At 50.7% G+C, this 18,784-nt stretch overlaps 1 protein-coding gene across 1 annotated transcript in view; it reads right to left on the bottom strand.

Annotated features, from left to right (window-relative positions):
• Window positions 1–18,784, bottom strand: part of STK24 (serine/threonine kinase 24) — a 126,066-nt gene that overhangs the window by 81,285 nt on the left and 25,997 nt on the right. The gene's annotated exons all lie outside the window — the stretch shown is intronic.

Here is an 18,784-nt window from a genome sequence, read left to right on the forward strand (position 1 = left end):
AGTTACTAGATACATATTTCTACCTGGACATCTCAAGCACAACATACGTGAACTGAATTTGTCATCGCCCTACTGAACTGGCCGTCCCCCCAGAGCACACTAGCTCCTTCACCAGACCATAAGCTGAAGGAACTGAGGGACCATGTTTTTCACTGCTGTGCCCACATGCCCGGGCACAATGACTGCTGGCCAATAAAGGTCCCCTGAGTAATAAGAAAGCCCCAGCCTTACACTGACACAAACACAATCTAGGGGGAGTAGATACTACGAAGAATACCCTAATTCGGACAGGGAGAGAGAGTCCAAGAAATTAGGGGAGGGGGGCCATATCTCTGGCTTACAAGGGTAAGGAAGTGGCAGTAAGAATTTGCAGGAATGGGGGCACCTGGGTGCCTCAGTTAAGCGGCCGACTTCAGCTCAGGTCATGATCTCACGGTTGGTGAGTTCGAGCCCCGCATCCCCGCATCAGGCTCTGTGCTGACACCTCAGAGTCTGGAGCCTGCTTCAGACTCTGTGTCTCCCTCTCTCTCTGCCCCTCCCCTGCTCTCTCTCTCTCTCTCTCTCTCTCTCTCTCAAAAATAAATAAACATTTTTTAAAAATTAAAAAACAAAAACGAATCTGCAGGAACAGTGATTCTCAAGTCTCAGGGGCATCAGAATCACCTGGCAGGCGTGTTAGAGCACAGGCTGTCTGGCCCACCCCTGGAATTTCTGGTTCAGCAAATCTGGTGTGGGGCCCAAGAATCGGAGTGTGCCCAGGTGATACAGAACCACAACGGTCAGGAAATCTGGGGAAAGAAGGAGAGCAGCCTTGACAAGGTGATGTGCCACGAAGATGTGACTTGTTTTAGGTTATCTAACCTGACAACCCTCTGCTAAGTCTCCCACCCCCAGACTAAGAACAGTGACATTTCCTTTTCAAGAATTAATAGAAAACGAAGCCAACAAAAACGTATCCAAACTCCTACAATGGAAGGGATGATGGCGTGGGAGCCTACTACCAAAATAACCAAACAATTCATCACGTCTATGTTCACACCCCTCTACGATGTGACTGGCACTCCTCCCAGCAAGAGAGAGCCCACATCCCCATCCCGGAATCTGGGCGGATCCAGACCCGTGTTCTGGCAACAGAATGTGATTTCTAAACCTAGGCCCCAAAAGGGCCGGCCAGCGAGGCTGGGAATGGAAGCATGTGGGAGGGACCCGCTTCAGCCTCTGCACGCAGACAAGGTCAGATCACTCTCCGCCATCCAGCCTCAGTCCCGGCCACCTGCTCCCTGCAACCACCTGACAGCACCCAGTAGAGGCCAGTCTATTGCCCAGTCAACCCACAGAATCATGAGATGTAATAAATCTGCTGTTTTGAACCAACCAGCTTTGGTGGGCTGGTTACTCACCACCAATGACTGACACCACAACTGATGCCCAGACGGCATGTGCTGGGCTAGACCCCAGAGCTGCTGGGGACAGTTTACTGCTGTATGCTGCTCACTACCGCCCCCCTCCTCTTTGAACAGTTACCTTGTTCCCACCTTGCCATGTTTGTGTGTTTGTTTTTGGGGGGTGTCTTTTCAATTCACAGCTCTCTGAATCAAGAGGAGCCAGACCTAGTGGCACCTGGGGGACTCAGTCGGTTGAGCATCTGACTTCGGCTCAAGTCGTGACCTCGCGGTTCTTGAGTTCAAGTCCTGTGTCAGGCTCTGTGCTGACCGCTCAGAGCCTGAAGCCTGCTTCAGATTCCGTGTCTCCCCCTCTCTCTGCCCCTCCCCTGCTTGTGCTCTATCTCTCTCAAAAATAAACTTAAAAAAAAAAAGAGGAACCATACCTAAGGAACTATAACCTAGTGGCCCTGCTGCAACCATCCTTAGCTGAGGCAGGCAGGGCACAGATTTTCAGGCCGATGCTGTGCCACAAAGGACGAGCAAAAATGGGAGAAGAATATGTCCTACAGGTGTGAGGGACACGAATCCTTAGGGACAGAGGCAAGCTGGTAATTCCAGTAACAACTCCATCCTCCTATGTCCACACCCCAAAGCCATTATACCACTCGCTCCCACCAAGAGGTGGCTTGAACCGGGACTGGCCTTGAGGATTTCCTGTGATGCTGTGCTATTTCCAAGGTCAAACCTTAAGAGGCCCTGCAGTGTTTGCCTTGCCCTCTTGCAATGCCTCCGTCAGCACAAAAATGGGCCTGGGCTAGCCTGCGGAAGAGGTCACATGAAGAAGTCACTAGCCTCACACCCAGGCCAACTGCAGCCAGCCAGTTCTCCAGCTGACCACAGACATGTGAATGAGCCCAGACGAGGCCTGCAGGACCCCCCCACCCCCACCCCCTGGCCCACCGCCACCCCTAGTCAATGCCAGGAATCATGAGAAACACTAAATCATCGCTGTTTTAGGACCAAAGTTCTAGGGTGATGTCACACAACGATAGGTGACAAAGTCAACAGAGATCACAGATCACTGCAGGAGAAAAGTGTCCATCCTGGGAGAGGGAAGCAGGTACAAATGGATGTTCTATACTCTGGAGGATGTTTCATTGTAATACACCGCCTGAACTCCCTATGGCCTCGTTTAAGACGGCTGTTCACACCGCACTTCGACCACCTTCCCCAAAGCCCTTTTCCCCGAAGCCCGTACTGTCCGAGGCAGCTGCTTTGTCTCACATCTGCTCAAGGGTGGGGTGTCATTCCCCACTCTCTGCCACAGTGTCGGCAGCTGTAAACCAGGCTACAAACCGTTCCTGGTAAGAAGGAAGACATTTGCTAATTCGGTGACAGCAGGGGACTACACGAGCAAGGTTCCTTGCCCTTTGGCAATTCATTATCACGCAGTCAGAAGAAAACCAGTGGCAACGATGGCCTAGTTCAAAGAGGAACGTCAAGATTCTGTTGCCAGCATCTGTTCTATGAGCAAAGTGGCTTTCTCTGGTAGAAGAGGTGCCCACTCTGCCAGCCGCCTTGAGGACTTTCTGTTCAGAAAGGTTTATGATGAACAAAGCGCTGGCCTTCATCCCAGATGAGAAAGGCCTGCCAGAGCCTCAACCCACCTATGCCACCTGCCCGACGGGCAGCAGGGCCCCCACTGCTGGAGTTCCAGCCAGGTCGCGGGCAGGAGCCAGGACACGCAGTGGCACAGCCTTCTCTGAAGCAGTGGCAGGTCGGGACCCTCCTGCCAGCACTCGCCTCTCCTGGATCAACATGGCGGGGGGGGGGGGGGGGGGGGTGGCCGGGAGCCCCAGGTGGGGTCCTGCCTGCACAGAAACATCCCACCCCTCAGCTCCTGGACTCATCGCTCAGAAAGACCAGTTAGGTGTGTCCAGGAAAATTCCCACCCACGCTGCTGACCTAGAGACCCTCATTCTGAGGGAATGAAGGAAGGCGAGGCTTCTCCTGATGGAAGAGCAAGAATCTCATTTACATGTTTGCTAAACCCTATGACCCCATTAGCAGCATCTAAAAGTCTGTTTCCTCCTGAGGGAGGGGTCAAGGGGATAGAAAAGTAACAGCAGAAATGACAGCGTCTCCAGATACAAGCACTACTGTGACTCACGGAGAGCACGAGGCCTGCACTTAGGTTCTCCAGCAGAGGGCTCTTCTCCAGGCCCGGCTCTCCAGCCCCCTCGAAACCTCCACCGCTGCGTCCAGAAACGTCCGGGAAACCACACTTGGATTCCACTTCTGGCTGCTTTATTCTCTTTCCCATCACCGTTCCTTCCTAACGACACCAGGCCGCCTGCCCCATTAAACCTTAGCTAAATCCTGGACCTTCCTGGGCACTCACGCCTCGGCTTGCCTGTTTTTAATTACAAGATCTAGGGAAACCGGAGCCTGTGTTGTACTTCCTCATATTAGGTCAGGATCCCGGAGAACGGACCGAAATAACTGGAAGACGCATTCCCTCAGATGCAAGGATTGGACACAAGTCTGGACTCCAAAAATGCTCCAAAGCCCTACCCCCACAAGCCCAGAAAACCTTCAGGCTCAAGGATTGTGGGAAGAGCCAAAAAGCCACCAGGGAAAGTGCCCCAGGTGAATCCAGAGTCAATGGTTTCACCGAAGTTTCTCACTGATCAAGACCTGGAAGTTGCAGGGTGACCAGCTACCCCAAAAGCCAGGATCTCCTACCAGCCCCGGTTTGTAACGAACAAACACGTCCACAGCAGTAGTGTCGCACAGGCCACCTGCACCTTCAAGATTCCTCTGGAAAGAAATGCCACGTGGGCAACGTCCTCCCCACTCCAAGACTCTGAGACGCTACAGGGCTGTGTCCTTCTGAAGTTCAGGCTTCTGCAACAATTCACTGTATTTCATAATCCCTCGAGAGAATTCATTAAAATAGTTCTACGATGACAAGTATTCTGTATTTTTAAACCTGAATAGCTCTTGCTGTTTTATTTGGATCGTTTCTGGCAACAAAACACACATCTGGCATTACTAATCAACTTTCAAAGCTCCTTGGCTTTAGACGGACCGCTCGCACAGCCGTGCCGTACTACACCGCTCTGGGTTAAAGCCAAGCTTTTCTCTTTGTTTCTCCAGAAAGAGAAAAAGGAGCCAAGTTTGATATGTTCGAACGCTTGCTACTTGTTACATTACTACCCGTGCAGCGGCAGAGGGAACGCTGGATGGGGAGGGGGAGTCAGTGGCAGGCGTGCCCCGTCCCCACCTCTGGACCAGGGAAGCATCCATCTGGCAGCTGAGCTCGGCCTCGGAGTCCTACTCCCCACCCCCACCCCACCACCACCCCAGGCGGCCACCACCAAGGCAGCCGACGGGCACTCAGCCGCACCTACGTGCCAGCCAGATGCACCCCACCCCCAACCCGCCTCCGCCCTGGCTGCTGTCACTTCCCTTCCCTATCTGCCCAGCTCTGCCACCCCGTGCTCCAGCGCCACTAGTGTTACCGCCTACCATTGCCAAAGCTGCAAATTCCGGCACCCCAACTCCTCTCCCATCCCTCCCTCCAAACCGTACACATCACCCTCCTGAGACGTCTCTCCGCGCGGAGCCCCCTGCCCGGCTCGACAGCGGGTGTGCTTCCCACTGACCCACTACGCAACCTTCCAAAACCTGTTGGCAGACTTCAGCTTCCAGAGAGCCCACGGTTTTCCTCTGCCGCTTAGAACAGCTGAGGACAACGCGTCATCTGGAGACCGAAGTCACACTCAACTGTGAAATCTGAACCTCACGGCTCCTTCCTTACCCCACTTTTCCGCCCCCACCCCCACCAATCCTCCCATCGCCCACCTTCTCAACACGGTCTACAAACACCAAGGGCTGCATAGTGTATGATTCCACTTACAGAGCATTCCTGGAAGCGACAGAATTAAGAGTGACGCAGAATAGCTGCGGGGTTGCTGGGAAAGAAGGGACAGGCAGACTCTCTGCGGCAATGGAACAGTCCTGCATCGCGACTGTGGTGATGAAATTTCACAGAACTATACACCCCATAAGAAAATAGTCCAAGCAAAAACCAGTGAATTAGGCCTGCACCTGAGTGAACAGCTGTGCCAACAACTAACTGGTTTTGACACTGGAAGATTCAGTCACCTGGGAAGGCGAGGTGAAGGGCACACTGGGACTACACAGCGTTTTCTGCAACTTCTTGTAAGTCTTAAGCCATTTAAAAATCAAGTTATTAAAAATTCTTAAAATATTTGAGAAGAAGAAGGGAAAAAAAAGCCCAATCTCAAATCTGTGTCTTTCTACACCTTCTTCCTTGTGCCCCAGAGAGGCCACCCCTATTTCCAGGCTCTAGGCAGGAAATTCCCATTTACTGCTTCGTGCCCCTCAAAGCCCACCGCTCCCTCCAGCAAAGGCAGCGGTCTCCTTGTCCAGGGAGCACATTTTTTTTTTAGGCTGTGGGTTGAAAACTGTATTAACGACATTTTACAGGTTGTTTTCCTGCTCGAGATTGTGATCAACCGCTGAAGAATGTATCTTATAATCTTGCCAACTAACCGGGCCAAGAGGTGAGCAGCAAGACAGCATCCACACTTCCTTAGAAAGCAGCCTCGGCCACCCTCAAACACTCGAAAAGCCCAGCCCAGATCCAGAGCATTACAGGGAGGAGACAAGGGAAGCGTAGGCACAGCCTTGGAACGCACCCAGTATGAGCCGAACGGCTGCTTTGCGCTTGTTTCGCAAAATCTCTCATCTGGGGCGGCAGCTATCGGAGATCTGGAGAGAGGAGACCCAAAATAAACTACCGGACAGGTACTTGATACTGTCCTTCTCAATACATAAATCGTCTGCCAAAACCTATGGTTCCTAGGGGGCCATAAGCACTTGGGAGGCCAAACACAGGAGTTCAGACCTCTGCTCTGCCAAATTACTAACTAGCAAGTTACTGAACCACCCAAGCCTGTTTCCACATCTGTAAAATGAGGCAATACTACACCTTTTAAGGTGCTGAGAAAAGAACCTAAGAAAAACTTCTTGTATGATATCTGCTGAACAGTAAATACTTCATAGAAACCACTTTTGTTGTAGTTAATCCTGAGCTACTCTTTCGGACAACACTTGGTCACGATTCAGTAGTATCTTAGAGGCCTTTCACTTGAGCTAGAGACAGAAGTAAAGCCCAGATCACCTACCTCACAGACCAGGGCAAATTCCACTGCACTACGCTAAAATCAACTAAAGTAATGAATCAGTCCTCTCCTCCTTCAGGAAAGGGACCAGGGGAATCCTAGGAGGCCTGAGGGCTCATCGTCAGAAAGGGAGAAGGCAGCATCTGCAAAAATCCTAAGGCGTGGAGGCCAGCCCCCTGGAGGTCAATGAACCACTGACCAAGGAGGCCAGAGGGTCCAACCACCTGAGGGGCTCAGTTAAGTGTTGTCAGACTCTTGATTTCAGTTCAGGTCATGATTTCACAGGTGAGTTCGAGCCCCCACCTCAGGCTCTGCACTGATGGTGCAGCACCTACTTGGGATTCTCTGTCTCCCTCTCTTCTCTGCCCTTTGCCCACTCACAATCTCTCTCTCTCTCTCAATCTTTCCCTCTCCCTCCCTCCCTCCCTCCCTCCCTCCCTCAAAAAATAAAAAACATTAAAAGGGTAGCTGGGTGGCTCAGTCGGTTAAGAGTCTGACTTTGGCTCAGGTCATGATCTCACAGTTCATGGGTCCAAGCTCCACGTAGGTCTTTGTGCTGACAGCTCAGAGCCTGGGGCCTGCTTTGGATTTTGTGCCTCCCTCACTCTCTGCCCCTCCCTGCTTGTGTTCTGTCTGTCTCTCTCAAAAGTGAATAAACGTTAAAAAAAATTTAACAAAATAAGCATTAAAAGGCTCGGAGGTCTAAGAAATGTGCTAGGAACTATCAACAATGAGAACCTTCTGAAGACCTTAAGTTCCCTACAATGGTGGCTACTAAATCCCGTAAAATGGGACACCCTAGAAGGCTGGCTCTGCTCCACAGGCAGTCTCAGGAGAAGGGACTCGAAGTTAGATGAGCATAAGCAACTTTAAATGGAAAAGAAGAAATACTGCAATGTAGGAAAGACACAAAAGGCACTGCCCCGGGGGACACAGCACGCCCAGGAAGCTTGTCAACAGGTTCATGTGGTTCCCAGACAGAAACCTACTTTTAGACAATTTATGAGACATTCTACTAATAATTCCTGAGCAGAACCTTGAACCTAAGAGACTGTCTTGCAAAACAATCTGCAGAAGATTTGAACACATAAGGCAGCTGTATTCTGACACCCAGAGAGGAACCAGAATCCCAGAGTTCCTGGCCTCCCCTCATTTCGCAGATCAGATGAAAGCTGCAGACGCAGGCTGTGAAACTCTTTGGTCTTGGATGTGCCCTGGGCAGAATGAAGCCCTAAGAAAAAGTAAGCACCCACTCCGGGGCACCTGGGTGACTCAGCTGCTTGAGCGTCCAACTTCGGCTAAGGTCACAATCTCACGGTTCTGTGAGTTCGAGCCCCGCATCAGGCTCGCTGCTGTCAGCTCCTCTGCACCCGTTCTAATAAATTTAAAAAAATTTTTTAAATAAAACTTAAGCACCCAAAGAGGTATCCCCACCGGTGTGCAGCAGTCATGTGATTAGTCCAAGGACACAGGGTATGTGACAAACCCTGAACTGGAACTCAAGGCCACCTGATTCTGAGGTTTGAGCACTTCCAGCCCTGCATCCCAAGCTCTGGTGGCAAAATACCTAGAGCATAAAAAGACCCTAATGTCCCCCTGCAGCAACGTGACTCCATGACCTTGAGCAAGTTCCTCACTTCTCAGGAAAACAGAACAGCGGTGCCTTGAGCATTTATTTACCTCCCCACCGTGTCAGAGGATCAAATTAGCCTAAGTAACAGGGAGAGGGTGGCACACGGGTGGCTGACTAGTGCTCCCTCTGCTGGAGCTGGCATGGGCTGCGCGCGAGCACTTCGAAGAACGAGCGAGGTCATCCTGACTACACTCGATTTTGGAGACCTTTTTAGAAATCACTGAAAACACGGGCCAAAACACTTACTGAAAACATACCATTTATAACACAACGCAACACGGTCCCAAAGAGAGATGGAAAACCTGTCATGTTTAAGCATGGCTTACCTGCACAAGCCTATTTTTAGTACAAGTCATTCTTCTCACAAATAAGACCTCTGAGAGCTGATTACCAGCAAATAAAATGCCCCGAATGCCCATCTCCTCAGATTAATCTAGCCGTTACATTTCAAGAGGCCTTCTGCATGGAGAGTAAGATGCGCCAATTTGTCTACTCACGCCCATTAACCTGTAAAGGCTTTCCCCCTTGTATCAAGTTTAAAGCTCGTTCTTTATCGGGGTCTTTCCCATGCCTCCCCATCTGAAAAAAGCTGCCCTTTTTATGGAACGCATACAGGAATATATACGTACGAAGCCACTATAGTATCTATAACCTCCCAACCGCCCCCCCAAAAAGACCCCAAAAAAGCCAATGCCTTTTCATGAGTATTTTCCCAGAAATCCTGTCACCAGAAGTCTCTGAGATGTCTGAATCCCCTTCAATTCTGGGAGTGGAAGCAGCAAAGAAACTTGGTGGTACACGCCTGGCCTGCTCCCTTGCCCGGGAAGCCCCCTGCATGCTGCTGGGAAGGGTATCCTGGTTCAAGGAACTGAATCGTCACACATTAGTAGATCCCCCCACAATCAGATCACTGGGGATCCCCCTGCAGCCAACTCTGGACGCGTTCTGACACAAACAGAACGAGGGAAATTTTGAGCTCCCCTCTCTGACTCGATAAGGGAAGTATCTGGTTAGGACTCTGGTTTTCACACCCAATGCTGATTCAGGACACCAGGCTCCTCTGCAGGGGGAAGGACAAATTTGCACAACGGTGTCCCACTTAAGTAACAGGTTGTGGCCGGAAGGAACGACTCACCACCCAATGGGGCCAAGATGGCCTCAGCCTCCTTCAGAAGGGAGCAAAAGCCACACCAACCAGGACATAGGGCCAGGAGAGCGGGTGGGGAAGGACGTGAAGATGACCAGCCACCCCCCCTTGCCCTGCAAGCCCACAGTGAGTTCCAGGCAGTGGCCCTCCCCGCTGCGTGTGGGTGAAGATCCCAGCAGGGGCTGCACGCCAGCCCGGCCCCAGACCATGAAATCCAAATCTCTGGGGATGGGGCCCCAGCCTCAGTACATTTTAAGTCCTTAGAAGGTTCTACCGCGCCCCCAAGGCTGAGAACCAGTGGTCTGGGGCAGGGATAGCACAAACTTGACCTGGAGAACTTTCACCTCACCCATCTGCTTTTCCCTACCCGGGAAGCAATCACATCAGGGTGACTAGGGACACAATCAGGGCTGGGCTATCTCGCCGAGGCTCAGCTTTTCAATCTTCCCCACCCCTGGCACCCCAGCCTCCATGGACTTCAGCCTCCTAGTAACTAGCCAACCCTGCAAACCCCTTCTCCACCTGTAGCCCCCAAGGGTGTTCTGTGTATTAGCTAGCTGGTTAATTTAAGGTCTCCAAAATAAAAACCTTTATTTACCACACAAAGACCTTTAGACAGCAAATGGTTTCAATCAGCTCAAAGAACGGACAGAGTTTTCCAATCCTCGTAAGAAGTCTCATTCCTGGCTAACTGATGAAAGACCATTTTGTCATCGGAGGCCTGAGTCCCAGGTTTATGCAGAAATGACGCTGAATCCACTAACACGCACAGGAGGAGCCGCTCAGGGGCCTGGCTCCAAGAACAGAACAGAGAACCTCCTTCTCTCGGCGGGAGCCCTGGCCTTCTCCCCCTGAGCTCTCTGAAGCCATCACAAAGCCACTAACTACCCCACAGCCTGGCTTGGGAAACACTACTCCCCCATTCTGTACACTTCATTTCAACCCTGCAAAAACCACATATTCTAGAAGAAACTGAGTAAATATTCTACAGTATTTGGCAAAAAAAGAAAATTGAGAAAAAGAGATGTTAAATCCTATGAATTTTCATGTCTAGGCCTACATGTCCATACCACCAGGAGTTTTAGGGAATCCTAGTTCCAAGTATCTACTCTTCTTTAAATGGATGTTTGCTTAAGGTAGAAACTACTTAAGTTTTAAAAACGCAAATACCAGTTTGGGTTTTTTTTTAAACATTATAAATGAGGGGGGGGGAAATGTACCACCTAGTTGAATCTACTGTTTTGGCCTCAGTACCTAATAATCCCTCCTCACTTGTCCCTTAGGAAAACACTGTCTGAAACTCTGAGCTCAGAGCTCAGGGAGATGCCACTTTTAGGAAAGGGAGGGCAAGCTGAGACCCGTGTGCCAGGGAGGGGAAGGGTCCAGGCCGAAAAGACCACTTGGGCTCACGCTGTTTCTCAGTGCAGACTGAGCAAAAGGGTCTGAGGCTCTGACCACCTGCCCAGGGCCAAATGCTCATCCACAACCCCATGGACCACCGGGGGACTGATCGCAGAGGGAGCTGAGGTCACAAGGGCCCAGGTCACAGATCTTTGTGCCAGCCCTGGCCTGGCTGAGCTTCTCTACGCCCCAGAGTCCCCACAAAACAAACCTCTGACCCCCTCCAGGGGTTACTGGGTATACTTCCCTCCCATCAAAGGCTCCCTGCTGACCAATGATGGCCTAGGGTTTCTCTGGGATGGTGAGCAGGCCCAGACACCCAGGCAAAGACTGAAATCAGGACGGCTTTATTGGGCAAGCACTCGATGAGAAACACACAATGCATTCCAAATAAATGATCTAGAGCTCACTGAGGAATGGGTGCTGGCACCTCCTTTACTGAAACCGACCCATGCAAACAAGCTTGCGCCCTACTGGAAGCCATGACAAACAGCAGCCCCTCCAGTTTCCAAAGCTCCCCCACTCCCCAGGCTCTGTGCTAAGTGGTCCGCCTAACTATGCCTTTCCAGACCTCACCACCATCCCAGGGAGAAAGAGAACATGATCCTCGTGACGCAGCTGAGCGCAGTTGGGTGCTGAAGCGAAGTCACTTGTGCGCAGTCCCCCACAGCTAATAAGCGGCTTAAGCCCCACTACCTACGCATCAAGGGTCATCCTCCGTGTGGGAAAGTGCACGCTGGCAGCATGCCTGGCTGAGCAGAACCCAGCCGGCAAGGTGTACCCTTGGGTTGTCACCACGGAATACTACAATGAGCAGGAGGAGTGCAATCCGAAGTCACCTCCAATTCTCTGCAGGTGATCCCCCCCTGCCTGTATTTTACAGAAGATTTGCAGTAACTAGCATCGGGGACTGGTCTAAAAACCAGATCAAATAGTTGTCGGTGTATTTATATTTCAATCAATAATCACATTTCCTCTTACTTGAAAATCCTCAGCTTTTAGAGTGAGGCATGAAGGGGAAAATGGATGAAATAAAAACGCTAACGCAAAGAGCAAGGTTGATCTGTCACGAGTAGGAATACAGGCACCCCGCCACCAGAGACACAGAAGGCATCCCCGAGCGTTCTTCTAGCCCTACGAGGGGTGGCAAGGGTGACAGAGGGTGCATTCAGTGTTGGCCAATCTCCCGTTTCTCAGAAGCCCTGCTGCTCCCACTCAACCGGTAAGACAACTGTCAGGTCAGCTGTCCTGTGTGATCCTGAGGAGGGTTCAGGCCCTGATGGCGGGCAGCTTGCTAGAGCAGGGACAGCAAACCGCTTCCAGGAGGAGACAGTAAACACCTCAGCTTTGGAGGCCAAACAGTCTCTGTTGCATATTCTTCTTTTCCCTTTTTAACAACTCTTTAAAAATGTAAAAACCATCTTGGCTCAGGAGCTGACAAAAATGGGCCAAGAGGAGTGGCGGGCACTTGGGTGGCTCAGTCAGTTGAGCCTCTGGCTCAAGACTCTGGCTCAGGTCATGATCTCACGGTTCATAGGTTAAAGCCTCACACCTGGATCTGTGCCAGCAGCTCAGACCCTGGAGCCTGCTTCCGATTCTGTGTCTCCCTCTCTCTCTGCCCCTGCCCCACTCTCACTCGGTCTCTCTCTCTCTCAAAAATAAACAAACATTTAAAAAAAATTTTTTTAGGGGCGCCTGGGTGGCTCAGTCGTTTGGGCATCCGACTTCAGCTCAGGTCATGATCTCATGGCTAGTGAATTCGAGCCCCACGTCGGGCTCTGTGTTGACAGCTTGGAGCCCAGAGCTTGCTTCAGATTCTGTGTCTCCCTCTCTCTCTGCCCCTTCCCTGTGTTCTCATTTCCTCTCTCTCTGTCTCTCTCTCTCTCTCTCTCTCTCTCAAAAACAAACATTTAAAAAAATTTTTTTAATGGGCCAAGGGCAGCTGTAGTCTGCCCATCCCCACATCAGACCTCCAAGAACAGTTAATACATAAGACTTTGTCTACCGCCCACTGTGTGCTCCCAGTGCAGGACAGAAGCTGTGGCCTCAGAGATAACTTCCATGCCTCCCTCAACAGAACCAAGAAACACCCACCCTCCCATCTCCTCACTGCCATGCCCCTTCGCTGGTCCTCTAGCTTCCCAAAGGCAAAGAAAGGGAGACATATGACCTGTGAGCACCTGTAACGTTGTACCCAGAGCTCTGTTCTCTTGGGCTAGTCTCATCTCCTCACCACACCCTCTGAAGAAAATACTCCTACAGGTGAGACAACGGAGGCTCAAAGAGTTTGTGCTCTCAGAGCCAGAGGGGTGGTGTTTAGCTCTAAAGCCCAAGTTCTATTGCCCTACACCATGACCCCTAAAGATGCATCTCAGACGGACAGACTACCCGGTAAGGACATTTACTTCTACAGTTAGTGCCAGTGATGGCATCTCTTTGGGTCGTGGTCCCCAGGCGGGGTCCCAGGGAGACAGGCCTGTCGGGGACAACTGCTGAGAAGGGGAAAGAACTACCCATCTTCGAACCACCCTCTAATAACAAACACAAACACCTTCAACCTAGCATGCAATTTCTCCACCGTAGGCCAGCTCTCAGCTCCGCTCTGCTGCACAGCCCGCCCTGAACAGCGCGCAAGGCCATGAGTCTGTATCAGCCTCCCCTGCTGTACAGAAGGAGACGGTCACAGCAGCCCACTGCCTGGCATGGAGCAGACCCTCGTACGTGTCCACTGCATGAATTAACGGGGAAAGCAACGCACAACATAGAGGTCTTGAGGCCGCAGCTGCTGTGCCAGCAGAGGGGCAGCAGACAGGCCCTCCTAAGTTAAAGCAGCAGCTGACGCACGCCCGGGGGCCTGGCGTCACCGGCCACAAGGCAACGGCTCCCATCCGGCTTGCATGCTAAAGGTGGAGACCGTCGGTGGCTTTCAGGCAGTCAGCTCTGTACTCTGTGCTCCCTGCTGGGGAATGTTCAACAGGGAGCGAGAAGGAGCATAACTATTTCTAGTCCTCGTCTGGGTCCATTTCCACTGCCTTGCATCCCGACAGCGGTTAACAGACCGTGGAGCCCGACCGCCTGGATCTGACCCCCCGCTCTGAGGAGGGACCCTGAACAAGCTGCTGAGTTGCTGTGGACCTCTGTTTCCTCTTCTGTAAATGGGGACAACAAAAGCACTTGCATTGGGGGCGGTGGGAGGTTAAGTGGGTTCACCGGCGCGAAGGGACTTGGTACCCAGCTGCGTGAGAGCCAGCGGCATCATACCTCACTACTTGGTTGCAGGTTCAGTTCAAGTTCACAACCGGCAGACCCTACCATGCAGATTTTACTGGCAGCCTGCATCCTGGTTTTCCAGCGTCACATCAGATACATGCTTTCCATCGCCCCTCATCAACGTCACGAATCCACAGGGATGCAGCAAATCCTCATCACTTCCAGAATCTCCTTCCGGAGGACCACACCAGACTTCAGGTTTTAGTAAACAAAGAAGTGTTAGACCCTAAAGCACAGTGTCTGGCCCAGGTGATATTTCTCATCCTTTATCCAGTTACCTGCACCTTAAGTTGGCCTTGGGCTCCAGAGCAGAGATGTTGCCTATCCTATTCACTTTCTGCGCTGTGTCATCCTCTGTCCCCTCCGTGGACCTTTCTTCCCTCCCACACAGCCCCTGCCCTCCCTCCCTCCCTTCTCGCTCCTTCACCAGACCCGAGGTGAGGTAAAAAAAAACCTCATGAGCACTGAGGAAACCACAGCAAAGGTATTACTTTGTTCTGTCCTACCAACGGCTGTCACGACTCCGGGACGATATCAGAAGAAACATTAAATGAGGAGTAAATGAGGAGATGCAGGAGTCCAGGGCTGGGTGGTGACTGAAAGGAAAGCTGTAATAACTAAAACTTACAGAAAGAGTTGCTCCACAGATCCTCACGCCCACCAAACGAAACAGAAAGGACAAGATGTTTATATTAACTCAGCCTGCAGTCCACCTGGCACACTGGTCTCAATTTCTATTCTTTTTTTTTTGTTTGTTTATTTATTTTGAAAGCAAGCACGAGTCGGGGAGGGGCAGGGAGAGAGGGAGAGAGAGAGGGGAGAGAGAGACAGAGAGAGAGAGGGAATATCTCAAGCTGGCTCAGCATTGTCAGCGTGGAGCACGACGCGGGGCTCAAACCCACGAACCATGAGATCATGACCTGAGCTGAAATCAAGAGTCGGATGCTTAACCGACTGAGCCACCCAGATGCCCCTGAATTTCCATTCTGTTCACTCCAATCACACTGCCCTGAAGCACACACCTCTTCAGTGGGTACAGAGGGCTACAACCATAAAATGCCTCTAAAAGGGTAAATAATGTAACAATTTTTTTGTTGCTTTTCTCCATTTTGCCATGTTAATGGAACAATATCAATATTATTATATTGGATGTACTGGTAAGTCTATTAAATCTATTGGAAATAGGTCGCCCCTCCCTAAATTGCCAGTTGGATATAAAATGGTATGGCCACTTCAGAAAGCAGTTTGGCAGGTTCTCAATAAATTAAACACAAGACCACCATACGACCCAGCAATCCCACTCCCAAGAGAAGTGGAAATCCTAAGGGTCCACACAAAGACATACATGCGAATGTTCACTGGAACACTGGAAACAGCTTAGATGTTCCTCAGCTGGTGAAGGGACAGACAAAATGAGGCACATCCATACAATGGGACACTATGCGGCAATAAAAGGGACCAAGCTACTGACAACACATGCCACATCACGAACCTCGAAAACATGCTAAGTGAAAGGAGACAGTCACAAGAAACCACAGACTGCACGCATTCTCTTCTATGAAGTGTCCGGAAAAGTCAAAGCGATGGAGACAAAGGAGAGTAGGGGCTGCTGGGAACAGAGGTCAACTGTAAATCAAGCACAAGGGGTCATATTGGGGAGACGACAATGTTCTCTACTGACTTACCGGGAGGGCTGCACCGCTCGGGAAAGTTCCTAAAAATCACTGAACTGTACACCCGAGGGAGTACATTTTGTGGTCAAATACAACACACCACCATCCCGCAGGCACATCGCACACCGCGTACCTGTATTCACGTGTGTCCCCCAAAGGACTGTGAGGCCTACGAGGGCAAGGACTTCCCACGGTTCGTCTTCTCTCATCAGCTAGCGCAATACCTGGCATGAGGGGAGCGCGGCGATGTCCATAAATGAATGGTTTTTTGGAAAACAAAACAAACAAGCTTTGGGGTTTTCCATAGCTTCCACAGATCCCCCAAAACTTCACACTGCTGTCTACTCTTCCACCCAACCTGCCCCCAAACACAAGGGCCACGGCAGGCCACAAAGCAAGGGTATCCATGAAGCTTCAAGCTGCTCAACAGCAAGATGTATCCTGATCAACTCTATGAAGAGCAGTGTCGGTCTCTGTTCCAAACTTAAGAAGAAGAAGAGGTTTTGGCGCCCGGGTGGCTCAGGCGGTTAAGTGTCTGACTTCGGTCATGATCTCACGGGTTCGTGAGTTCGAGCCCCACACTGGGCTCTCTGCTGTCGGCGCACAGCACACTTCAGATCCTCTAACCCCGTCTCTGTCCCTCCCCTGCTCGCACATGTGCGCACTCTAAACATTAAAAAAATAAAAAAGAAGTTAAAAAAAAAAAAGAAGAAGAAGAGGCTGTCTTATGTCTTCATTATGGCATTATCACGAAAACTTCCGGGATCGTTAAGAGGAGAAGAGCATGATCTTTAGGATCAGATTCCGAAAAGATGGCGGCTCAGGGAACTTACAATCGAATCTAAAATAAAATCTTAACGTCCTTCAGGAAAGATTTATTTTTGGCTCAGAAGCAGCCAATTTAATAAACACACCAGATACTGTCCCAAGAGGATTAAACACGGCAAGCAAAGCGATAAAGTAAGTTGTGGGCTCACTTGCGCTCTGCACCATTTTATCTGCCTAGTGAACAGTCCCCAAGAAGGGGATGCTTCAAAAGACCGTAATTATTAAGGAAGAACTACATTAACCTTGCCTTGGAAATGCAAGAGTTTATTTTCTCAACCAGTACAGTAGCAAAAGTAGTGCAGCAGTGAGGAAAAATGTTTTTGCTCACTGTATCCCACACGGCCTAGAACTCATGTACTTCCTACCATCTCATACCACGACCTGTTGTTGAACAGAGAAATACCACATACTTCCTCGTGGTAGAAACGTGAAGTGAGTGGTTAAGGGTGTAGGCTTTTGAGACAAACTCGTTCAAAGCCTGCCCGCCTCTACCACACATTTGCCTAATGATCTTGGGCGACTCACCTAACCTTTGTGTTGTGGTTTCCGTATCTTTTGAGGGGATAAAGATTCAATGAGTTCATTTCCTCTAATCATAGGCCACTTATCGCACCTGGAAGACTCAGGTGGTTCACAAAACTGCCTTATTTTCTGGACAAGGTGATCAACTCTCATGATTTAATATTTTCCGGCACCACGTTCCACCAACCCCAGCGGAGGCAGGTATGTCAGCCATTCTCAAATAGTATAAACAGGGACTACAACAGGCAACCCTCTGGAAGGTATGCAAACCTACATCGATGCTGCTGAATAAGGACCGCTCCCAGCCAACCCTCAGGGTCGAGGAGGTAAGGGCAGCAAGTCCGACAAAAAACAACACACTTACCCTTTGCATAGTCTCAGAAACAATCTCTACTAAATAAGGAGGCTGGTTCCAACTTCCTCCAACCTCCACCCTGCATTTTATTGACCGTGACTAAAATCGAGCCCACCTCATAGATTCTGGGCTCAATTCAACTATAACACAGTAATCCCACACACCCCTCATACAGACGGCATCTTAGACTCCAGACAAGAGTACAAAAAATAGTTCACTTAAGATTAAGAAACGGACACATTAAATCTCACATAGCTGAGGGGCACCTGGGTGGCTCAGTCGGTTAAGCGTCCGACTCTTGGCTTCGGTTCAGGTCATGATCTCACGGTTTGTGAGTTCAAACCCAGCATCAGGCTCTGCGTTGACGGTGCAGAGCCTGCTTGGGACTCTCTCTCTCTCCCTCTCTCTGCCCCTCCCCCACTCGTGCTCACTCACTCACTCTCTCTCTCAAAAATAAACATTAAAAAACAAATTTTAACAATAAGTAAATACTCAGGTTTCCTGGCTCCTAATTTCCACGGCACCTTTGTGTATCAAACCCCCTTTTCAAGGAGGGGAAATACTCGGGGCGTGAGGGAAAAGTCGCCTCACCAGAAGGCCACCAGGGTAAGAGGAGAGAAAAGATGGGCCCGGGCTCTGCTCCCTGGCTGAGTGAGAAGAAATGGCCAGTCACACCACCCTCCACAAGTTCACCACTTCAGCGAAATCCGTCCCTACCCAAGGATACTACAGAGCTGCTGCATTCCCAAAAAAGAGAACTAAACACTTGAAAAGCAAATCAAATGAATAATGCAACAAAGTCCCCCACCCCCACCCTGGGCTGGACTGCGGCATGAAGGGGGCATAGATTTAAGGGACGCTCGCACGATGCTTGATGCTTGTTCCCAATTGTTCCCGTAGAGCAACTCCACTTTGATTCAGAGGTCAGGTTTTAGAAACCTCAACCCTGAGGAAGCACAATGCCTTCCGCTTCCAAGCGCAAAAAGGCTCCGAGCACAGAAATAGTGGTCACGAATGCTAAGCCCTGAATTCACCTGCACCGCTCTGCCCAGGAGGGGACCTCAGTCCCTCTCTCAGAACGTTCTGGTCCACAACACACACTCTGAGAAAGGTCCCTAACCCACAGCAGATTAGACGCAGCAGCTCGGGAGAAGGGGGGCCAAAGAAGTGGCTTTGCTCGCAGTGGAAAGAGGGAAAAGGCAGAGAGGAGCCACCCCTCCATTCCCAAGGTCACGTCCAAGGACACCCCTGACTTACAGACCTCCCAACTGACAGAAAATGCCAGCCATCCCCCACCTCCAAGGGTGAAGTCTGAAAATACTATGCTGAAATAATGAAGAGGATGCCCTGAGAAGCC

The sequence above is a fragment of the Panthera tigris genome, chromosome A1 (genome assembly GCF_018350195.1).
Source record: "Panthera tigris isolate Pti1 chromosome A1, P.tigris_Pti1_mat1.1, whole genome shotgun sequence".
In the NCBI taxonomy this organism is placed as follows: domain Eukaryota; kingdom Metazoa; phylum Chordata; class Mammalia; order Carnivora; family Felidae; genus Panthera; species Panthera tigris.